The 25,605-nt window shown below is 42.4% G+C and overlaps 1 protein-coding gene and 1 long non-coding RNA gene across 2 annotated transcripts in view; one reads left to right on the top strand and one right to left on the bottom strand.

Annotated features, from left to right (window-relative positions):
* LOC133485544 (uncharacterized) overlaps positions 1–17,646 on the bottom strand; it is a 32,928-nt gene extending 15,282 nt beyond the window's left edge. The window contains exons 1-2 of the long non-coding RNA XR_009790718.1: positions 14,175–17,646; positions 13,884–13,937 (exon numbers count right to left, since the gene is read on the bottom strand). This is a non-coding gene — a long non-coding RNA (uncharacterized LOC133485544). The remainder of the gene's footprint in view (positions 1–13,883; positions 13,938–14,174) is intronic.
* The window catches only part of zmiz1a (zinc finger, MIZ-type containing 1a), a 176,944-nt gene that overhangs the window by 16,076 nt on the left and 135,263 nt on the right, over positions 1–25,605 (top strand). Inside the window, exon 2 of the mRNA XM_061789374.1 lies at positions 17,595–17,953. The gene's annotated coding sequence lies outside the window, so the exon portion shown is untranslated. The remainder of the gene's footprint in view (positions 1–17,594; positions 17,954–25,605) is intronic.

Genomic DNA, 25,605 nt, shown 5'->3' with positions numbered 1-25,605 from the left:
CACAGCCACCTCTCCTAGATGCTTCCATACCTCCACAGGAATGTCATCAGGACCGACTGCCTTTCCATTTTTCATCCTCTTTAATGCCTTTCTAACTTCCCCCTTACTAATCATTGCCACTTCCTGGTCCACCACACTTGCCTCTTCTACTCTCCCTTCTCTCTCATTTTCCTCATTCATCAACTCCTCAAAGTATTCTTTCCATCATCTAGCACACTACTGGCACCAGTCAACATATTTCCATCTCTATCCTTAATCACCCTAACCTGCTGCACATCCTTCCCATCTCTATCCCTCTGTCTGGCCAACCTGTAGAGATCATTTTCTCCTTGTTTAGTGTCCAACCTGGCATACATGTCATCATATGCCTCTTGTTTGGCCTTTGCCACCTCTACCTTTGCCCTATGTCGCATCTCAATGTATTCCTTTCGCCTCTTCTTGGTCCTCTCAGTGTCCCACTTCTTCTTAGCTAACATTTTGCCTTGTATAATTTCCTGTACTGTGAGGTTCTACCACCAAGTATCCTTCTCTCCTTTCCTGCCAGAAGATACACCAAGTACCCTCCTGCCTGCATCTCTGATCACCCTGGCTGCAGTGGTCCAGTCTTCTGGAAGCTCCTCCTGTCCACCGAGAGCCTGTCTCACCTCTCCCCGAAAAGCTGCACAACACTCGTCCTGTCTCACCTTCCACCACATGTTTCTCTGCTCTTCCTTGTCTTCCTAATTTTCCTCTCCACCACCAGAGTCATCTTACACACCACCATCCTATCCTGTCTAGCTACACTCTCCCCTACCACAACCTTACAGTCGGTAACCTCCTTCAGATTACATCGTCTGCATAAAATGTAATCCACCTGCGTGCTTCTACCTCCGCTCTTGTAGGTCACCCTATGTTCCTGCCTCTTCTGGAAAAAAGTGTTCACTACAGCCATTTGCATCCTTTTTGCAAAGTCTACCACCATCTGTCCCTCCAAGTTCCTTTCCTGGATGCCGTACTTACCCATCACTTCTTCATCACCCCTATTTCCTTCACCAACATGTCCATTACAATCTGCACCAATCACGACTCTCTCTCTGTCTGGAATGCTCAGACCTACTTCATCTAGCTCCTTCCAGAATTTCTCTTGCACCTCTAGGTCACATCCTACCTGTGGGCATAGCCACTAATGACATTGTACATAACACCCTCAATTTCAAGTTTCACCCTCATCACTCGATCTGATACTCTTTTCACCTCCAAGACATTCTTAGCCAACTCTTCTTTTAAAATAACCCGACTTCATTTCTCTTCCCATCTACACCATGGTAAAATAATTTAAACACTGCCCCTAAACTTCTAGCCTTACTGCCTTTCCACCTGGTCTCCTGGACACACAATATATCAACCTTTCTACTAATCATCATGTCAACCAACTCCCGAGATTTTCCTGTCATAGTCCCAACATTCAAAGTGCCCACATTCAGTTCTAGGCTCTGTGCTTTCCTCTTCTCTTTCTGCCGAAGAACCCGCTTTCCACCTCTTCTTCTTGTTCTTCGACTTCGACCCACAGTAGCTGAATTTCCAGACGTTGTTAACCCGGGCCACGATTGATCCGGTATGGAATTCTTTGGATGAACGCTCATATTTGTTTGGCAAAGTTTTAAGCTGGATGCCCTTCCTGACGCAACTCTCTGCATTTATCCAGGCTTGGGACCGGCCTACGGGCTGCATTACAAATTGTGCTTGAACATTTGTGTTTAAAGTACAGTGGAACCGCAAAGAAAACAATTTTGTCCAATGGGAAATATCCTGTTTCCCCAAATAATGGCCTCCCTCTGCTTAAAACAAATACAGGCCTCCCTCAAATAGACACGTTTCTTTCCCCGTCAGGAACAAAGGGTAGTAACATAATTGTCTCAGTTCGGAGACCCTATTGTTTACACACAATTAAGTAGTTAACTGTTGTGTCCATTTGAATCCCATTGCTAACCAAAACAGCAGTATCAAAGCATATAAGCAGTCTCTCAGAGGAATTAAAATAATTTAGTCTTACCAGATGTTGTCAGCAAATTCCCTATTAAACATGGTCTTACATTATGTGGAGACGGCATCTTTAACAGTGATTAAAGTAGACTCTGACGTGATCACTCCACAATGTTTATGTTCCCGTGACTTACTGTAACATTTATAGAAAATAATAGTGGCTGCATGTTAGATAACTGCATGTGCCTTTAAAGAGGCGGAGCCGGTTGGCATATCGTGTGGCGGTCACTTTGCGTGTGAGTATCTTGGCGTGAGCTGTGGTTGTCAGCAGCTCCCGCGGTGAGTGTGGTCATTGTGTTAATGTGTTTTACTGTTCTCCCAACATTCAATAATCGGCTGATAAGTGCATTGGCGACTGTAGCGCTCCTTTGCCACATGTGAGGGCCTTACTGTAAGTATACTGTAAAAAGCTTTAAAAAACAATCAATATACAATATAGCTGGAGCATAAATGATGAACCACGATATAGCAGGGAATACTGTTCAGGTTAAACACCAAATGTCTTGTCACTACCCTGAATGGTAACGTTAGCATCGACGCTAGCACCCAAGACAACACCAGAGATGTGGGCTGATCCACCGATATTGCACATTACGAATAACTGTAAGGGTCTGGGTACTCCATGGCAATGACAGGCTAGGACAACATACAGTACAGAGTGTAAGCTGGAAAACCCCCCACACATTTTTAGTACCTGTTGGTGGCAATAACGTCACATTCCAAAGAAGTAAACCCAGTTAACTTTGCACCTGACGACGCACTTAAACGCACATTGCTGCAAGGCCACAAAATCCTAAGCACCGTCTTTCGTTTTCATGAACTCACTCCAGGATCAGCAAACATTAAATGGTTTCAGGGTGAGTCACAATATCCAGTGCGTCGAGACGCAATAAGGCTAGCAGGGGAGCATGAGTCAGTGAGGCACGCATAAAAGCACCATACAACAGATGTGGTAACATTGACAACCTTTGTCGAGGTTGTGACAAGCCCAGAAGAGATAATTGCCCTGGACTTAAATCGATCAATGAGATGTATTGTTTCTTTTAATATTTACTACATCTTCATTTGCAAGAGAAATGAACAAAAATATATAAGAAGGAAGACAAAGCACTCAAACGGTAGAAAAGCGAGACAGCATTTTAATATGTTGCAAATCCTTGCTGGAAAACATGGTGGTGCCAAAGCATTCTAAGTTTGAGTGCAGCCATCGACTGGTTAAAAGCCTATGGGAATCAATACAAAGTTGTTTTCGGCGCCGGCGCTATTATATTAATGTCATCCTGAGAAATAGGCAATCGCTTATAGGTGGCTTGTCTGCAAGCCTGTTTTTTTCCAAAATGAAGTGCAGTCAGAGGAGCACTGTAGATGTAGCAAGTGAAAGCTTTCTAGAATGATTACAAAGAGAATTGTTGGATGCTATATTTTTTTCACACTTCTATGGTGTAATGTTTCTACATCAGCAACTAATGGTCTGGCAAGCTTTTAGGGAACAGGGATTGGAATGACCAATATTTCTCAAGCTTAATTGAGCCAAGGCACATATTTTACATCAGAAAAATCTCATGGTATATCACCAAACAAAAATGTTACAAAAAGTACTTTGTCTCAATTTACTCATAAATTTGCTTATTCAGTGTAAGGAAGTGAATGAGCCATTTCTGCCAGTCACTGTATGTGACTGTATTCATCACCCCCCCCCGTGATGAATGAAGATGAACATGTGACAAAAGTTCAGTATTCCAGCTTTTATTTCATGGTATTTACATCTACAACCCCAATTCGAGTGAAGTTGGGACGTTGTGTTAAACAGAATGCAATGATTTACCAAAAAATTAATGGATAATAATAATAATTTACTTTTAGCATAAAACATATTGTAATGTTGTTGGTGTTTTTAACCATTACAGAAATGACCACTGCTGTGAAATTATGGGCATCTGTGGCATGAACCTGACATTGGGTGGCGGTCTCATCCATTTGTTAAGCACTGTGCACCACAACAAAGCAGACACCCCGCATAACTGCACTTCTAATGTTCCGTGTCCTCCTGAGAGCTGCTCTGTGACAAGTGAGCATGCCAGTTGTGCAGTCAAGGATGACACAGAGGTTAAAGTGGTCACACATTTACTCAGCTCTTGCAGCATCCCTCTGGCACATGTTCTTCCCAAGGTCACACACTGCATTGTATAATAAGGCAAAAAAAAAAAAAGTGTGTGGGGGGGCTCAAAACATGCAAACACACAAAACTGGGCAACAATGAGATGAGGACGAAGGCGACCGAAAATAGCCTCATCACAGCAGCTATTGCCCAAACAACCACCAAAGCGTTGGCCCACCACACTTCATTTATGCTAAATGGAGAGCCCCTCTTCAGATGGGAGTGAATTGTGGACCTCATATTGCTTTAGTGAGCCACCGCAACCTTAAAAGAACATGCCTTTTGTGTATGTCTATCAGAAACAACACCCATGTGTAAGGGCGCCAAATCTCTTCACCCGCCTACCTCCAGCATCCCCTGTCTTCCTAACACCCCCACCCCCTCCCCCGTGCCCCCTCAAATCCTCCCTCCTTTGGCATCCTCCCCACCCAACCCCCACCCAACACTCCCACTATTTCCTCCAGCTTGCTGCCGTGGCCTGAGGGAGCTGTTAGCTCTCTGGATGTTGGACCTCTATTGTGAGCACGCATTGATTACCTCTGCGCTCCCCACAGCCGGTCGGTCGGTCGGGTCGGGTTGGGGGCCCTGCCTGTCTGCCTTCCCAGTCCACATGCATGTGCGTTGAAACAAACAAGACAGGAATGGAGGGTAAGATCAAGAGAGGCTCTAGAAAAGGCCATCCACGCTTCCTGTAAGCGTCTGTATCACACTGGTTTGCTGTCTTCTTCTCCCCTCGCCTCACTTTGTACTTCTCGCCGCCTGAGACGATCAATGGTGTGCTCCAGCAGACTTGTCTTGTTTTAAAATAGTGCTTGTCTGCCTTCCCTCTGCAGGGGTTGATCCACTTATTGCCCTGCGTCTCTGCTTGTCCTCTGTACTAAACTTCATTGCTCCTCTCACTCGCTCAATAGCTTGCATCAGTTTCTCACAAAAAAAAAATCTTGCTATGACATTGAATATGTTCAACCCACCGTTAGCCGTTCCTAACAAGACTATTGATCGTGCGGTTGTATTGGCCTGGTGAGTCGAGGTTAGGGCTCAAATGATCACTAAATAACACAGGTAGTCAATCAAGTGAAAGGATCACAATGATGGTGTTGATCTCTTAAACATTTAGGCTGCATATATGATGATTTAACGCATACAAGAAGCATACCCTCTTATAAATGGCGATGTTTTCAAAATTAACCAATCACATTCAAACTATGTTCAATTGGAGTCATCACACATCTGCCACCATTTAAAGTCCCTCTAATTAAATTAAAGTTCAGCTATACTAATTGGATTTTCCGGAATTTTTTGTTGCTGTACAAAACAGTCCACAGAGATCTTCCACACTATGCAGAGATATCTCATTGTTCAAAGGTAACAGTCAGGAGAAGGGTGCAAAAGTATTTCCATGGCATTAAAATACCACGGAACACAGTGAAGAAGTTATGATCAACTGAAGAAAATATGGCAAAACTGTGACATTGCCAACAACTGGACATTTCTCCAAAACTGATGATGAGACGAGAAGAAAACTGGTCAGGGAAGCTCCCAAGAGGCCGTCAGCAACATTTAAGGAGCTAGGAACATATATAACAGCAATCTACTGTCTTCCATGTCTGGGTTATGGGGTAGGATAGCAAAATGGAAGCCTTATATAACAAAGAAAAACATCCAAGCCCAGCTACATTTGGCAAAACACACTTGAAAACTCCCAAACACTTGAAAAAATGTTTTATGGTCTGATGAAACAAGGAGTGAAATTTTTGGCCATACTTCCAAAAGATATGAGACTGCTCATCACCAAAAGGACACCATACCTACAGTGAACATGTTGTCCTTTAGAAGGGGCCTTATTCAAGGTGGAGGGAATTATGAACAGGTCCAAATACTGGTCAGTATTAGCACAAAACCTCAGGATTGTGCTCAAAAGAAAGAAATTGTCAACAAAAGCTGACAAGAACATCTTAACTTTATTTGGGATTAATCAGAGGCTGACTCCCGTGAGTTTGAAGGTGATTGGTTAACATTACCAGTTACGGCAGGGTGTGTGCACAATTGTGCAACCACATTATCTCAGTTGTTTAATTTTAATTTCCCTCTCAAAAATACCTTATTTTTTAAATGAAGTTGTCCATGATAAGGGTCAAATTAATGGTGGAAAAGGTTTTGAAATCTTTTATCTTGGTCTCAATTTTTTCATATCGCTTAAAAACTGGCATTTTATCAGAGGTGGGGAGAGTTTTTATATCCACTGTATGTCTTGTAATTGTACAGCAATCAAAGTTATTGTACAGTAATCGAACACTATATTGCAGATATTTGTATATGTGCATTCAAAGCGCTGTACACGCGCAATGCCCTATACTACCTCATGGAGGCAATGAATTCTGACGCAAATTTCAACGCTGAAGGCATACTGGCATGATTACACAATAGCAATGTGAATGAAGAAGGAAAGTTGTGTTCAGAATGTATCTACGACTGCAAAGGGTTCTCTCGTGCCGAAATCCGTTATTCGGTAGTAGACAAAGCAGTCAAGCTGGTTGCTAGGTGAAAGCTTCAGTGACCTGACGCACGATGACGTTAATGACCTCATTGACAGCACACTTAAGAGTATTTTCTTTTTGTGCTTGTACATTTTTGGGCATTCAAATATGTTTACGATGTGTTTAAAAAGTGTATTTTAATGCATTCAAATGGGTTTAAAGAATGTCTAAGATGTATTCTAAGGCTTCATCTGTTACAAAAAGGTTTTTATATGATCTCTCACTACATTGCGGATTTTCACCTATTGTGGGTGGGTCTGGAACTTAATCACTCTGGTGGGTTTGAATAGTTGTCATACTACAAAAATCATGTTTTTGCACCAGTGCTGGACCTATTTAAAACCATGCTGAAGGGTGTCTCTGTCACTGACCGGAGCCAGCGAACCCATTTAAGCACACCAGTGAAAAATGTGTGTGTCCATCCTCTCACTCAGGTGTGAAAGACATGTCAGCCAGTCAGTCAGTCTGGCTTGTTTATTACTTCTCTGGTAGAGTGTTTTCAGCAGCTTGCTAGTGACAGCAGGGTGACACCTCTGAACAAGTATCACACCTCTGTGCGAACACTGGAGCTGATGTCAGCACTTACTGAGAGTCAGCCCCCCTTGTAAAGCTCCAGCAGCACCCCCACACTCTACCTCTATAATGAAACCTGGTTTCCACCAAGTAGTATTGGTCAATGTCCCACAGTACTCTTTGAGCGAGAATTGAAGCAGCAGCTATCTCTACAGTCCTCACAATATCACCACATACACCCGAAGACCCTGTGCAGATGAGCTGGCTCCCGTCTTCACAGACATTTTCAACACCTTCCTGGAGTCATGCCATGTCCCAGCCTGCTTCAAGTCCTCCGCCATCGCCCCTGTCCCCAAGAAGCTACGGATTACAGGATTTAATGACTACAGACCTGTGGCGCTGATGTCTGTGGTCATGAAGTCTTTTGAGCGCCTGGTCCTGCCCCACCTCAAGTCAATCACCTCTCTTCTTCTGTACCAGCTGCCGTTCGCCTACAGAGTCAACAGTGTTGACGACGTAGTCAACCTGGCCCTACTCTCCATTCTGCATCTGGACTCTGTGGGAACCTACGCTAGGATCCTGTCCGTGGTCTTTAGCTCTGCTTTCAACTCCATCCTCCCAGCTCTACTCCAGGGAAAGCTCTCCCAGCTCAACGTGCCCGGCTCCCTATGCAGGTGGACCACAGACTTCCTGACAGACCAGTAGCTGCATGTGCAGCTGGAGAAGACTGTCTTGGACACTCTGACCATCAGCACCGGATCCCCTCAGGACTTCAGTACTTTCCCTCTGGCTCTTCTCCCTCTACACCAACTGCTGCACCTCCAGCCATCTGCATGTAAAAGTGATCAAGTTTGCGAATGAACCCACCCTCATCGGGTTTACCTCAGATGGTGATGAGTTTGCCTTACGGAGGGGCATTATGTTGTACCTGAAGAAGTTCAATGAATGACAGTTCATGAACTTGTTCATATTTTGGGTAAACGTCAACTGCATGTAGTGTATTTCTACCTTATGAACATTAAGTGAGCGCGCTCATTCTGGGGTCTATGAACGTTTTTTGAACGGCAGTTCATTTTGGTTCATGAGTGCCAGGTTTCATTAGGGACTGAGTGGGACTTCAAATCCAAGTGGATCACATCTTTTGGAATGTATCCTATCACATCAGAGCTTGCTTTATAGGTACTGGGGGCTCGGTTTGACAGTAGTTGTGTTCCTCCAGAGGCGACGTAACCCACATTTTTAGGTCAGTGGGAACATGGCGTAATCTATCACTAACCTATAGTAACAGTAAATATTTGTATGAACACTACAGGACACTCTTGTAAAAGGCATTTTAAATCTCAATGAAGTTTTCCTGGCTAAATAAATGTTAAATGAAACGAAAAACCCTTCAAGGGCATTATTTTATTCTTACGCCATTGTGAAAACTACTTCGTTGCGTGCTGTTCACAACCTGGAAATGTTGTATGTTGGTAACATCGAAAACCCAGGACCCCCTGTGTCTTCAACATATCGTATCATCACATCAGCGCGACACAGTCAGCACTTTTATATAGTATTGAAGAAATAACATTTGAATGATGGGTTAATTGGGCTGAAACTAAACATTTATTGAAACACGTTAGACTGGAATCGCTCCAGAGTGAATTTCTTATGACTTGTGCATAAACACCTAGATTTTATGGTCAGATGTCCTGCTATTGTTGCATGTAAACTGATAATACGATCCAACCACATTAAGATCTCTATGCCACAGGTTTCTCTTGCCGATAGAATACAAGACGTCTGTAGACCAGGACGAGCATGATGATGGTAACCGTTAGCAGTGCTGTTCTGTCAACCAGAAAAAGTCCAACACTTAGAGGTTATGGCAGTTTTGAAGGACTTACTCTTACCAAATATTTGTTCCCCTTACATGCAGGTACTGTATACTGAAATTAAGCAGTCTGATTGAATGTCTTAGTCAAGAACTTTAGCATGTAAACCACAGGTATCATAACATGTCATACCACACCACAGGTATCATAACATGTCATACCACAAAGAGGTGCTGAAAAGTTGTCAGGCATTTTCTGTTCTGAACTGAACCAACCCGTCCCTCTTGATGAAAACAGACCTTAAGGTGACCAAGAAAAATAAACGGTTGTAAACTAAGTCCCGCCCCAGTCTTCTTAACTTTAAGCTGTTTTCATATGTTAATTGGATCCACTCCCCAACACAATGCAATATGAATTAACCTTGTCATGGCGCATGCCACATGGAGAGCTCCCTTTGTTCCCCCTGGATTCATTCACTCTCCCCTTTGAAATACAGCTCGTAAGAAATTATACACAGCGCCAAGTCGAGCTGGAGTCACCCCACCTATAATCCATCCATCTTGTTGGCAGCCATCTGGACACATTATTTTGGAGAGGCCGGGGGAGCACGATTTGCCGTGAAAGCGAGGACATGTGACAACAAGCCATTCTTTGAACTGCAAAATGTCAGTGGAGAAGTAGTGGACTGGCTGACACCCTTAAAAGGCCTTGACAACTCGTGATGGTGTGAGACAAAAACTTGATGGATGGGCTAGAACAGATATTATGATTGGAATTAAACCTAAATGACAGACGCCAACAATTGATAGGTCTGTTTTTTATCCCCAACCCTGGGGGTGTAGTTGCTTTAATGAATTGTCCTCTAGTTATCAGATGAGACTGTCTGATTGGAGATGTGTTGTGCATGTATCACCTTGCCGATGTTATGACAAAACAAAGCCATTGGTCTTTTTGACAAGTCATTTCCAGATTGAAAAAAACTATCCGATCGTGAGTTCACCGTCAGAGCATCGTGACATTGACCGCTCACCCAATCTCCATCCCAGTTTGGGGCCCCCTCCTCTGAAATAAAAATGACTCACTGCGTGATGGCGGTGATGTCACCGGTCCCATTTGTCCCCATCAGAGCTGCTCCGACCTGAGGGCCGGGTCGTCCTTGAGACGCTGCGATAGAGACGCTTCCCAACTTCGCCCCCCACACATCTCCCAACAAGTAACCACCCTCCTCTCCCACCGCTTCTCGATGGCAATCCCATGCGCATGCCCCCATTGCATCAGTGTCAGGAGGCCTGCAGGCAGGAAGCAACGTGGATAGCAGCCACTTCCTTCCCCTCAGAGGTTAGAGTAACCCAGCCCAGGAGTTGTTGTTGAGAATTTGACCTGTGATCCGATGTGAACAGGATCTGATCTTCATTCAGTTTGTTTTAAATGGCGTGGGTACAAAGTGTAGACTCTATACTGTACATAGGGCAAACTAAAAAGTATACTGTATGTGGTGGTGTCACCTTTGTACAAAAACACCATTAATCGCAGTCATTCTAAAGAGGTCTCTCTATAGTCACCAAGCAGTAAAGTTCTGTTTATTACTGTACCCATTTTTCAACTTTTTCATTGTAATTACTCCTGAAATATCAGACCTGTACCGTTCAAATTTTTCATTGGGGTTCCGGTCGCTGTTATTGGGTGGAGCCAGACAGTCTACCGATATCAGCCAAACAGGCTGACATCCGTAACAGCCAACGTCTTTGTTTCATTCGTTAGCTTGTTTCACGCTGTCTCGCTGGTATAATGTCACGCTATTTACTGCCTACACACACTGTGATGGAAACAAGCCTGACGGGTATTTACCTATAAGAAATCCATAGTAGCATACTGAACTAAATGGCTTTGTATAAAAAAAAGAAATTGCTGTTAGTTTCCATGTAGAAACCAAAAATGGCTGTCTATAAAGTGTTTGTTTACAAAAATAGTTGTTTTCACACTGCGTGCCAGGGATATTGGCGCATAAGAGGCATAACGGTGGAGCCGTAATTTCAGACTGATTTCACCAAAGTGCGACATTGCCGTCTGTGCATTTATGGAATGCATCAGTACACTCATTTTCAATACCACTTGTGTCAGGGGTGAGCTGGAGCCTATGTTAGTGACAAGTACACCTTGCACTGCTACCAGCCAATCACAGTACATATGTAGACAAACAACCATCCGCACTGGCAAATGGAAAACTGTAAAACTAGTACCTGTTCACGAAAAAGGTTTGCAATCGAAATCTGTTGGAATCTATAGTATGGCTGTCTATTGAGAATAATCAACTGCTAACTAATGGCTAGCATGGAGGCCACAAATGCAGGTCAACTGTTTCTCATTTTTTAGGTATGCTGAATGACAAGAGCTATGCCATTGATGTTGGCAAATTTGTTAATGCATTTTACTTGTATATTTGTAAAGTGTTTAATAATGTGTCTCATGTTAAGCTTCTGCACATGCCATCAATCCAATGTTATTGCTGAAATGATTTCATCCAATCCTGTATGGGTGGAAGCCATTTGCGGCAATTTGAAATGCCAATGTGCAAAGTATTGACGGCACATTTGGTGTGCCTCGGCCCCTAAGCTTTTTCTTACTTACATTAATGATTTAGGATCAATACTGCAATCTCTTTACGTTAATCCTTTGCAGGTTGTGCCAAAATGTATAACTATTTGAGTCATTTTTATATTTGAAGTGATTTAATTCTGTTCGACAGTTTATAGTTGGTCTCGAAACAAGCAGGTTGGAATTAGTAGCTGGAAAATGTTTTGAAGGGATTTTGAAACTGATGGTATTACATTTGCTAATAATGAGGTAGTCCTCGTCTTGCAGATCATTTTCTGAAGCTTTTTCTGAAAGTTTTCCTACCACTCTTCGACATTTCTCTTATGTTCATCTTATCTTTGCTTATTTGAAGTTTTTTTTCAGACTTGGTTCAGAATATGTGACCGATGTATGGTCTCCCTTTTTGAAAAGAGAGATAGAACTAATTGAGAGAGTGCAGTGTCGATTTACCTGACGATTGCCTGGCTTTTCTGCGTATTTGTATAACGAAAGCCAAGCCAACCGTAACCTTCAGTCTTTGGTTCATCGTCCTGTTGTTTGAATTAGCTACAGTATACAAAATCAACCATGGCTTAGTAGCAAGGAAGTATTTTTTCAGCAATAGGCTAGTTCCGTTTTGTATTAATTATAGCAGTGATAGTGTTAACTCTTTGTCACTGGCAGTTTTTCGAAGCTGAAAAATCGGCAAAAAAACAAAACATTTACTAGGTCACTGTTGTCTTAACCTACCCTTAGTTTTTGTTGTTGTTGCTATAATGTGCCATGGTTTTTTATGTATTCCTGATTGCACGACACCATGATGGAATGGTGTGTGCAGGGCCAGCATGCAGAGTGAGACATTTTGTCTATCTGATGCATTCAGCGGCCCTCCCTCTGGCCACTTCCAGCCTTGCCAGACGCGGAAGAGAGAGAGAAGAGAGACAGAGAGGGGACTAGCTGGTGTGCGTGGGTAGCGTGCGTGCGCCGTGCGTGTGCCGTGCGCATCGCAAGGAGAGAACATTGTTCCTTGACGTCACCGCTCGGCCCAGCCTGCCGCTGCTCTCAAACACGTCTTTGTTATTCGGAGGCTTCCACCGCGAGACCAGCCTCCCGCAAAAAACGGAGCCCGGATAACGCGGTCTGCTGGAGCCGGCGTACAAACCAGACTCAAAACACTGGCGGTCAACAAGTCAACTACTTACACTGCAGACTGCTAATTAATAGTCCAATGTATTATTTTAATTATAATAAGGTATTATTTATTATTATCATTCTGTCAATTTCTACTACTTCCACTTTTCTCCAGCTATTATTTAAAGCTTTCCAATTAAAAAATATTCACTACATTTAGGACATCTTGTGAACCAGGGATGTCAATAGGTTTTATGGATGGATGGAAGGGAGGGGGCTTAGGGCCCCTGGAGATACACAGGATGTGAGCCAATGTAGCGCGCGAGCACAAAATTTAATGAACAGCCACCAAAGACTGAGAAATGGCTTTTAAACGATTTTGGACAGATTTTAAAACAGTACAATACTTGGTAAAAGTTAAAAGTCACCATTAGATTTGTAGTGTTATTTCAGTCTCTTTTTTTAATACAGTACACAAACACAGGAAGTATGTTTACAGCATTAACCACAAAAAAGAAAATAAATCTTTGTGGGAAAAAAAAGGTCACTGTGTTGTCACAAAGTCAGCCAAACCCCATAAATTGCAATTAACAGATTATACAGAGAATAATTTCCTGTCGAAGAGTTAACAATGTTATCGAAATCAAAACAGCTGCAATCCTCAGCGACTTGGTGGGAAGCATCAACGAACGTCGTCTGTTTTTAATGGTGGCAAATTGGTATCACTCTGCCGTGACTCAGATGCTGAAGTGTCTTTTTTGAGTGACATTACTGTAAGACTGTGAACTCTTCTTCTATTTTGGCTTACAACATAGTTGTTTGCTCCCAAATACTTTTGAAGTCGCAGAGATTATATATATATATATATATATAACTTAATTACTTGCTAATTAAATAATTAGGTAACTTTAAAGTTGTCTTGAAAAGATCTGAGTTAGGTTAATTTGTCTTATATTTACTGTATCTCTCCACTGTCTAATCATTACTCTCCTAAATAAAATTTCAAGTTAAATAAGTCTTATATGATGCACTTTGACTAAAATATTGCATATTCCATATCCATATTGAGTTCCATATGATTCCTAGACTGTGTAACAAACAGCTTTATTCTATGAAATCCTTTAGACTCACATTTCCAGTCGATGTCATTCCCTTGTTACTCTCTCGACTCATCTGTCCTGATTCCTACAATTCAACATGGGTGGACCATGGAGAAGTGATTATTATTATTATTATTATTAGTATTCACTGATGACAACTACAAGTAAATGAGCTCAGCTCCTATTACACGGTGTGAATTCATACATGAAGTTCACTCTATAACCTCCTTCGTCTTTATGTAAACAGCCTGGAGCTTCACAATACATTTCAGACGAATTGACAAGCTAGCTAGCTAGCTAGTAGCATACGATGAAGACTTACTTTCTTGGAAAACTTTCTTAAGTCCATCCTTCGTTCTTTGCGTCATGCTGCTGTTAGGTCAGCCCTGTGTGTTACCCAGGCACAATAACAGCGGCAGGGAGGTACCAGTGCTAGCAAGGTTGCAGGTAAAACATGGACTGCGGTTTCTCTATGGGCCATATATTCCCTTTGGTGCGTACAGTAAGTCGTCTTTTTACGTGCTTGGCTTTCGCGCTGTCAAGGTGCGTCGATTCTCCCGTAAGTGACTTCTGACACACACCCTCACGGGCGCAGCAGACTTACAACATCTCGAGTGTGGATCAGGAAATGTGCTGAAGTCTTAGGGAGAACACGCACTCAGCCAGATATGAGAGGGAACGCCCACACTTCAGGGTTACTCCACCCACAGTGCGCAATTGACCAGAAGGTGCACAAATGGACACAGTCAGAAAAGCGTGGAGCTGCGCGCCTCTTCTGATTTAAGCATACAGGAGAATATCCTCCTATATGAACATGTGGAACGGAATGGATAACATGTTTTTTTAGCAACCAAATCAAGGAGGGCGAAGGAACATATTTAGGTGGGCTGAAGCCCCCCCTAAAATAAGCCTAATGACGTCCCTGTGGTGAACTATTTTACATGTTCCCCAACTTGTACTTTTCCCACAATTCTACATTTTCCATAAACTATCCCATTGAAATTAATGGAGACATTCCAAATTTACAGTAACTAATCCACATTTCACGATTTGTTTACCTGATTAAAACCATTCCAACAAAATTGCTCAGCTCCTTCAGGACATCTTCGGAACTATTTCTCACATTCATAAAATTCTGATTTTTTTCAGACAGTTTACATAATTACCTCCTCTTTCCACATTACTTGATCAATTCAACCCATTCCAACTTCAAGTCTCACATTCTACATTTCAACAATTCAGACAATTCCACAGCATGTCAGTTCAGCTTCAGTTTACACATGCAATATTACAGAAATTGAGTTCTCTAGTTTTATTACATTGTAACAAGGCTGCATGGTGTACTAGTGGTTTGCACAGCTGCCTCTCAGTTCTGAAGTTTTGGGTTTGAATCTCAGCTCCAGCCTTACTGTGTGGAGATTGTGTGGATATTTCCCCCGTGCTTGTTTGTCTTTTGTCCATGTATTTGTCAGGGACTGTGTACAGAAATAATTAAACTCAAGGGTAGAAATACTCTATGCCAGATTACTGCTTTGTAGCCTACTTGCATCTGCAGTACCTGTAGCAGGTGAGAGAGGAAATTAAGAAAAGATTAGAAAAGTTAAGTGAAAATAGAGCAGGGGCAGCAAACTGTATGCAGATATATTCACAAAAAGGACATTATTCACACCCATACAGTAACAATGTTGATTTACTCAGATACTACAGTATGCGGCGGCACGGTGGACAACTGGTTAGCACATCTGCCTCACAGTTCTGAGGATCAGTGTTCAAATCCCGGCCTCGCCTGTGTGGTGTTTGCATGTTCTCACCGTACCTGCGTGGGTTTTCTCCGGGTACTCCGGTTTCCTCCCGCATCCCAAAAACCTACATGGTAGGTTAAGTGAAGACTCTAAATTGCCCTTAGGTGTGAATGTGAGTATGAATGGTTGTTTGTCTATATGTGACCTGCGATTGGCTGGCGACTAGTTCAGGGTGTACCCTGCCTCTAGCCCGAAGATTGGCTAGAGCACGCCCGCGACCCTAGTGAGGATAGGAAAAATGAACAGAAAATGGATGGATGGACTACAGAATGCACAAATACCCCCACATGAATTACATAACTGCTGTATATACTGACATAAGTGCAATATTGTGCATATACTGCATATACACTCACATAAAATACATTTGTCTATATACTCAGTCATTTATAATGTACTAACAAAGTGCAGTTGTTGTAAAATAGTATACGCAAATATACCCAAATACATTTCATTACTCACTAACTTTTAGTGCAGTAAAATAGTTAGAAAAATGTATAAACTCCAGGTACTATGGCTTCCTCCCTAATTCCTAAAACATGGCTGTTAAGTTAGTTGAAGACTCTAAATTATCCATTGGTATAAATGTGAGTGTGAATGTCTTTATGTCTTGTCTTTATGTGTCCTGCGATTTTTAAATTTAGCTGGGATATTTAGCTCCACCTCATGACCGGGACCCTAATGAGTACAAGCGCTATAGTTAATGAGATGGGTGGATAATATCGATAACTATAATGACATATGACAGAGATGTAATTGTAATTGTCCCGATACATAATGATTCTCATTAGTGGTACTACAAACAATAACAGTATGCCTTTAACCACTAGTCATTGCTTATACACTCAATGGCCACAATAGCTTACTTGCAGTCTAACACAGTTACATAGATTTCATGCACTTAATGCAATATTTGTATTAATCATTAAGCATTTGCTGTGATCATAATGCTCTTATTTGGTGTTCGTGTCAGTGGATTGTATTTTGCACATTTTGTACTAAGGTATCCACAGTATTAGAAACAGCTGTCAGAATGATGAAGCACATTTCTACACCACGGCATATCACAATAATAACTGTAATGTTAAGGTTAAACAGTGTCAATCAAAATGAAGCCTTATTATTGTCGATAAAGGTTGGTTTTCGATAGAGCCCTGGTGTTGAATGTGCAGGTGTACCTAATAAAAGCCTGGTGAGTGCATATTACTTACAGACGTGCATCTCAATAAATTAGAATATCGTGGAACACTGAACTAATTTCATTTTTTAAAATTTTGACGATTATAGATCACAGTCAAACTCCAACATTACCATCTCGAGAAAGAATCAAAAATGATTTTTGTTGTGAAAAGAGGGAACAATTCATTTTCCAGTGTTTGATGACTTATGTAATTGACAAGTTTTATGTTTCAAATTGAACCACTGAAATAAATTGACTTTTAATAAATTAATGGTCAACGCTATTCTATTTTTTTTTTTTTTTTTTTAGATGCACCTGTATATGTTTATTGTAATAGAAGACAGGGCTTTTGTGACTCCATTTTCTTAATTAAATATACAAATAATATACAAACCAACAATCATTGACACCAATTGACCATTTAGTCTTCACTGAACCTGGCATGTATGTTTTTGGAATGTGGAAGGAGAACATGGAAAGTCTGAGCTGAGATTCGAAGCCAGAACTGTGTTAACCACGAGTGTACCAAGCCACCCAGTCTAAATACATAGGATAAAATGCTGAAATTCAAAATCAATATAAAATATTTGCATTAGTACAATACAAGCTGTTGTGAAAATTGAAAAACAAAATGTAGCGTTTAAGTCACACATCTAAGTGTTAGTAATTAGCATACAGTTAGGAAAATAATCATTTCTTTTGATTAGAACGGTAGAACATGACAATGAGTGACATCACACTGTTGTGTTTGTCTGTCCAGGAAGCCCACTCCCACTCCCCGGTAGAGGCGGCCGTCCACGGGCTCGCGAAGGCAGGCAGGCAGACAGACTCCTCCTGGTGGTGGTGTGGGGGTGTGGAAGGGGGAAGTCCGGCTCACATTTTCCTCCTCACCACCGAGCACGGTCCTCTCCTCGGCGGTGTTAACTGAATAGCGCCGTGTAATCTGACACTTCAACTTGCCGTGCTCCACGGTAGTTGATTCAGTCACTCATTTGCGCCGTGGGCTCGGAGGAGCAGCTCCAGAGAGACGAAAAAAAGAACAACAAAAACCACCACGCGGAGGCTTTTTATTTCAGCGTCGCGGAGGAGGATTCGCCTCCCGGAACCCCGGAGCTGGAAGTAAGTTTGTCGCCTTGTTCCGGAGCCCGTAGCGCGGCTTTGCACGCTCGCGCTGGCCGGGTAGTACCTGCTAACAATAGGCTGACCTCCTCGGAACCTTTAAGCGGGTGAAGTCGTGTCACAAGATGGGCAGGCTGGGCTGGCTGGCGGTGCCCGTCGCTGGCGGTGCTTCTTATCGGAAACGGGAAGCGAGCGAGTCGGCTTGTTGTTGGCGTGCGGTGTCGCGTCTGGGCATCCGTGGACGGCCGCTTTGCATGTGGCGTGTACGGCGGTTGCCTGGCTCCCAGGTCGCGGCGCCGCCGAGCGCCTAGCCCGGGTGCATCCAGCCAGCCGGCCCCGCTGACCGACCGGCAGCTGGTGGCTGTGGCTTGTTGCTAGTAAAGCGAGAATGTCTGTCACACAAGGCTGTGTTTATATCCGTGCGACCTGGTGTAATGTAATTAACAACGGGGGACTGTTGCTGTGCCTCGCACAATAATAATACAGCATCAGTGGCATTCGTCACCTTGAGGGTGCACCCATTTGATACACCTTTAATGGGACCTCCACCAAGGCTGAATTATCCCAATAAACACCACGTTGAACACCTTCATAGATGGATAGATAAGACCAAAGCATACAACTATTCTATTAACAACAAAGTTCTCGTAGTGTTGTATGTGGATTGCTGGTGGTCTCTTAACTAGACTGAAGTGGTCCTTGTTCCAGTTTTCAAGGGGATTCTATGCAATAAACAAACAAACAAACAAACAAACATATATGTTGTCTGAAGCTACAGGCGCTTGAATTCATAAAGTGGACTGACAATTAAATTAGTTTGTTGCCTTGGCTCAACCAGCAGTATTGAGATCATGCAATAAATAAGTAAAGCTGTTATTTGACTTAATGTATCACTTTTGTACAGTGAAACTCGTTAGACATTTTCAAAAATCTAAAACCAACAAAAATATGTGTGTGTGTTTCAGATTACAAGATAAAATCGACAATATTCTGCAAGGCATATTTATTTATTATTATTATTATTATTTTACAAAACAACTATTAAATTGATAACATTGCAATTGCAAGCTGTCATTTTGGGATATTTTGGAGAGTTTCCTGGTCCACGGGCTACTTTTGTTGATCATATTTGTCTTGAAAAGGTCTAAAGATGCTTAAAAGTCTAAAAATAAGACAGAAAAAACATACATATTGTTGGTTGGCATTACAGTCTGTCTGTTAATTCACTGAGAAATTCAGACATTCTTGATCCCTTTATGCACAGCTGCACCAAGAGTCAGTGGATTCTTCCATGGCCCATGCCCCACCTCTCTGACAGGTTTTGTGAAAATCCCTTAAAAATATATAATATATCTTTTTTAGTGCCATCATAGTAACAAATAAACAAATGGCGATAAAAACATAATCTCCTTGGCAGCATTAATAATAATGGAAATGACACAATGCACAGGTGTGAATGTAATCTCTATGCACAACATGTCAGTGCACATGTGGAGAAACACCTGGACGCTGTGACACTGACTCACTGAACTAGCAGCAGCAGTAGAGGCAAGGCACATTTGTCCAAGCTGTTGGAGTCCCTCTGCCTTAAGTCTGCAGGATCCTCCCCATTAAATTCCTCCGTCTGGATGTGAGGCCAGCCGGGGAAGAGCGCGGGCGCGAGTGCATGGGGGCGGGGGCGCCCGTTTTATTTATTCCTGTTTGAGGACGTCTTAATGGGGTCAGAAAGAACCTTGGCGTGCGATTAGAACACACCGTCCTCGATAAAACACCTTTTCTGGCAGCGTGTCAAACCAAAGCACACAAATCGCAACTGTTTTCAGGTTTTGTGTTGCAGCAGCGTTGCGCTGGATTGCAGGTGTCCAATCCCTGCATCTTGGAGAGAGTGTGTAAACAGCTTTTTGGAGGGAAGGAGAATGGGGAGGGGGGTGGTGGTGTTGCACCCTCCAGTGTAAGTAATTGATGATGTAATGAATTCGTTTCAGCAGCAACACTTGTCAGCTGCAGCACATTAATGAGCCCTTTTTTCTGTTGCTTGTTTTGTCCTTTCATTTCCAGCTAAAGCGACATTAAGTCATGGAGAGGCTGCACGCTCGCTCCGAGCAGGTTACCTGATAAATCGCGCTGGAAAGAGGGCAAGGAATTAAAGCCATCTGCAACTGTTTGAAACTTGGAAGTGCGTGTGTTTATGGGTGCGCTTTCTTTCCTTCTGTTGTCCCTCTTGGGGCCTCCTTCCCTCCAGCCAGCCAGTCAGCCAGGCTGTGAGGCAAGACAGAAGAGTGCCTGATTCACAGAGCAGGCGAAAGGCTTCCCAACACTCCCACTAGATCACATTTTCGGGGTCGGTCTGTTTAAACACGGTGCAGCGTGCTAATGGGTTTATGGCCATTGAGGGAGCACCAATCCCTCTAAATGAAGAAGTTTGAATGTCGGAAAGAGTGAAACCTGACTACTTGGGGTCCTTGGTTTACAATAGTCCCGACAAATGACATTTCAAAGTTACGAATGGCATGCTCAGTTAACCGCCGTACTTACTGTTTTTAAATCTATAGTCTAGAAGTGGTTTTCTTACAAATATTTGCTGTAATAATGACATTTCGAGGTCACAAACAACGCAATTTACTAGTTTGCACAGCGGGGTAAGAATACATCACGATGTGGCACGAGAAGCTATGATCAGTTTCCGTTGTGCTTGATTTTTTTTATGGCATAGAAGTTGTTTTTCATACAAATATTTACTGCAATTGTGACTTTACTCCTGCTGTAGCTTAGGTCATTGATAAACTACAGCACATGTTGACTTGAGTACAAATTCTGGTCACGTCGCAGCTGTAGGAACGAAACTCGTTGTAAACCAAGTATTGCTTTTTTCACGCAGAGATCTGAGCCGTAACAAGATCCAGCATTTATGCACCTCTGCCTTCTACACAGAAACCATGAAAGTCACACACTGTAGACCACAAAGTAGACCAGTGCTATGTATCCAAACCTTTTTTTTTTTTTGTTTAGTTTTTTTTCCTCACGTTTCAATATGCAAGTGGATGCCCTTTTCCCCATGGGTGTGCTCACTATTGACACTTTTCCATTGGTACAGTAATTGGTCAGACTGGCAAGCTGATCAAACCTTTATTGTTCGATCGGAATTCATCATCAATATGTCATTGTGATTTGGAGGAAACAATCAAATGAATATCAGTAATCACGGCGGTAACTAATTGTGCCTTCTTATGCCGCGAGACGACGTATTCCTAAACTGCTGCACAAAGTAATTCATCGCGTCCGATTTGTATCCTTTAAACCTTGTTTGTTGGGACCATCGTAAACCGAGGAAGCCCTGTAGTTGGTCTACCTAGGCGCTAACTTGTTGAATTGCAGTTGTATGGACCTGATTCCCGATCCAAATTGTTGGGTCTCTACTGGCACTGAGAAATCATGCATTCTTTCTCATTGTAATAACACAGAATGGAGTAGCCTTACTTGTCTGTCAAGTAACTATGAAAGAACAATTAGGAAGCTCAGCAGTGAAAACAACTTGGCTTTGTAATTAGCTTTATGTTACTGAGCAATTTAGCACGCAGCTCAGTGCATGTTGTTGCGTGTGATTGTGTTACGTGATTGTGTGTGTGTGTGTGTTTGTGTTCTGTGTGCGTGTGTCCACGTCTGCTAATTGTTTCAGACCTGGCAAAAGTTAATCAATGTTTTGACAGCCTGACACACTGCATTGCCAGGAAATACTCGTCTTTACTTGACATGGATTCTTGATTCTTTTTTTGGCGTCAGGCCACTGTCAGCTTTTTTCAATTTTTAAGCTCCTCCCACTCGTGTGCCAGGCAGCCTGTCTCGCGGTACTTTTCATCTTTACTTTTCAGTCTCATTTGTATCACGGAGCGTTTTAAAGACTTTGTTTAGAGCATTAAGGCTAAAAAGGGACATTTCAGCTGGCAAAGTTTCACCGTAGCCGAGGTTGCGCCCTCTGTGTCAGATGCATTACTGCTACGTAAAGGTTGTTTTAATTCTAGCCGTACAGTTTTCAGTTAAGCTGCCTTCAAGTTCAAGCTGAGTAATTGCGGGGTAAAGGATAGCACTGTAAATGAAGCCCTACTAACCACATGGTGAAGTGAACCCATTGGGGACCCACATGGGGAAAAGTCACATTTCTGTCCCCTTGAACATGACATCTAACTTCACTTGATACTGTGTATGTACGTGTGCGTGCGTGCGAGCATGTTTGTCTGTAGTCAAAGTGATAAAACAACATTGTCATTTCATGTCTCACAAGCTATGACATGAATGTCCGCTGTGTGGAATGTGATTTCACCTCAAATATCAGTATGAACATGGTCTTTGTCAGCTGCTGGCGCCAAGTGATCAAGTCTGATTCAGAGGGGCTTTGATGTAATCTCACTAAATGATTAACACACTTTTTTTTTTTTTTTTTAATTCTATTGGGGTAATAGTACTACAAGCAACCTCATTTAATACAAGTTGGATGTAAAAGTAACATTTATCTGTCATTGTCAATGAAGTGAAGAGCAATTTGGGTGCTTTTTCTTTTTAAGTTTTATACGTTCTAATAACTGACAGTGCTAAGCTACAGGCACAATAATATACATTCTCTACTAAAAGAGTAAATCACCAAATTTATATTCAATAATCCTCCTTGACTGTCTGCTTTTCCTTTTTTTTTTATACTGTTATAGAATTCATGTAGAGCACGTCTGCCTCACCATTATAAGGTTTTGGGTTCGAATCTCATCTCAGGCCTTCCCATGTGGAGTTTGCATGCTCTACCCGTGCTTGGCGTTTTCTTGGGATTTGTAGGTTTTCTCCGGGTACATGGCTTCCATTCCAAAAACATACGTTTGGTTCATTGAAGATTAAATAGTCCAAAGATGTGAGTGTGAATGGTTTTTTTTGGTGTCTTTTTTTGTCTTCCTTTATTGGCTTGTGACCAGTCCAAGGTGTACCCCGCCGCTTGCCCCAACCTTAGCTGGGAGAGACTCCAGCTCACCTGCGACCCGAATAGGGACAAGTGCTATGGAAAATGTTTGGATGGACTTGTGGTAAAGGATAATGAATGGTTGATTTGTTTGTATTTGGAAAGCCCCAATGGAAATAATGTGAAGAGAAAAAGTAAGTTAAAGGCTATTTGAACTCAGCAGGCGTTGTTTTGAAGGAACATATTAACATTCCTAAGAACCATGCAACTATATGAATACGTGAACAGCTGTCAGTAACATGTAAAAGCAGCAAAACAGTCAGTCTTGTTAATAATGATGAATGACAGAGGTGTAATGTGAACCTAATTTGTGTCACAGGTGCACCTCACTCCTTTTTTTTACATTCCTAACTAAAAAAAAAAAAGATTACCTTAATTTTGATTACAAATGACGACGCATATAGTGAAGCTGGAGTCTGAGCGCGAGTCTGCTTGCCTCATAGTGTAGTTCTCACATTCTCTGCACTCCTGATTGAGGCTGCTCCTTCTTTAATAGTTATTGCCTCCACACAAAAGACAGAATTGTAAACTGTCAGCTGTTCATCCCAAAGTTGATACAGTGGTGCCTTAAGATACGAATGACCTGATTTATGAGTTTTTTGATTTTAGTATTATTATTATTTTTTGTATTATGATTATTTAATTTGTATTTTTTTCCAACTTGCGATATATTAATCTATATTTAGATAATATTCAAAAAACAGGCTTCAAGCGGTTTATTGTCACTCTCAGCTGATTGTTACTGTCAAACTAAATAAAAAAACAGCGATAATTACACATTTTGTACTTAAAACAACTACATACTGTAGCCTCCGTTAGCTTAATGCTAATACACAATGGGAAACTCCATAGGCACACGGGCTAACAATTAGCATCTATGTGGTGCTGTTGTCACCCTTTGACCAACGGATATATGAACATAAATGGCGGAGCAACTCATGTAGACGGCTAATATAACAATACTCACAGGTATATATAGCCATTATCCTCTGTGAAGAACGACCAATATTACTGCTGTACTGAGAAGCTCGAAGAGGAGCTGAGTCTCAAGTACAGTACTCCATGTCTGTGCTATACTGTGTGCACACCTTTCTTTTGAATGATATTTAATTGTGTCATTACTGTATGTTTTTTTTAAAGGATAATATTATAGAGTGCTATTTTTCCTCATTTAAAAACAATCATTTAGTTTTTTTGGGGGGAGGGTGGAACATTAATGGCATTTCCATTAATTTCAATGGGGAACGATGATTTTGAGTTACTAGTGTGACCAAGGAACAAATGAAAACAGGCATCACTGTATTCTTTAAAAAAAGATAAATATATTTCCTTATGTCTGTATTCCAGTGCTTCTTACATTTGTGACGTTTCTTTTCTCCTACGTGTGTTCCTTATGTTTGATATGTGGAAAACATGCGGAGCGTCAACTCGCATCCACCTTCTCCCTTCACCCTTGACTTCCCCCAACATCGTGTGTGTGTGTGTGGGGTGGGGTGGGGTAGGCTTGGGCGGGGGGGGCGGGGGGGGGGGGGGTACACACACACACACGCAGTCGCGTAAGTGCTTTTCTGAGACTGCCGAGAGAGACAGAGTGCCGAGAGAAGTCGCTCACCCACCCTGTCACCATCTCATGCATGTTTGATTCGATGTTCTTTGAGAAACGAGTGCACGGGACGACACAATGACCACATCCTGTTCCCGTCCGCCCAGAGAGGCCTGGGCCCTTGAATCATAAATGACATGCCGGGGCTCACCGGAAACAATGCGAGAGTCAGAGGAACAAAGTGTTCTGTCTTTCCTCCTGGACTCAATATTTCGCACCATCATAATCAATTACACTCTCACTTTCTTTCCACCACTGCCGATTGGATCCTCAGCTGTGTTGGAGAGAGAAGAGAAGCGATAGTACATGTCTGAGTGAGTGGCGTTGGCGTGTGTATGTTTGGGTTCGTAAATCCCGTTTAAGCTAAACAAACTCATTGTTCTCATCCTCCAACTGTGCCTTCTAGCCTCCCTCCCTCTCTTCCTCCCTTCTGCTCTTTTTGTAAGTACAGTCAGTAATTAGTCGCATCGTCACGCTGGGTCAGTACGTTTACGGTTTCACCCGGCAGTCTGCTGTATTTGCCATGTACCTTCCAATACCGGAGCGTGCCCGGAAGAGGTTCTCACACCTTTCCAAAGCATCCCACGGTGGTCCATTTGCCAGTCAGCCTCACGAGGCTGTGCTGGAACTGACTTCCTTGACGCTTACCTGGAGGTTGAGCTCTTGCCAAGTGCTACTGCAGGCAGCAGACAGTCCTGTCTTTAAAGCAAATTACAAGTATGGGTTCATAGAAGAAATCCCGAAAAAGGCATTGTGTAGCTCACAGGTCCTCAAAAGACGGACTCTGGTCCGGATTCGGACACGACATTGAAATGATCTATTCAGAGCAGCTTTGTTTGAGTGCGAGGCAGGCAAGGGGTGAGGAGAAAAGTCCAAGGAAGAAAGTTAGATTTTTCTTGTGCTTTGTAACTCCTCCTACCTACATGACACAACTCACCCAATCAATTTGTTTATAAAGATATTTTCGAGTGGAGTAAGTGGGTATATGCGAGACAGGTAAACGGTGGGGAGCACCTTTGTGCATATGTAGTACGTATGTGCTTTATAACT

The sequence above is a fragment of the Phyllopteryx taeniolatus genome, chromosome 11 (assembly GCF_024500385.1).
Source record: "Phyllopteryx taeniolatus isolate TA_2022b chromosome 11, UOR_Ptae_1.2, whole genome shotgun sequence".
NCBI classification, from domain to species: Eukaryota; Metazoa; Chordata; class Actinopteri; order Syngnathiformes; family Syngnathidae; genus Phyllopteryx; species Phyllopteryx taeniolatus.
Note: the sequence above shows the minus strand (reverse complement) of the source record. Positions and strands in the feature narration are given on the sequence as shown.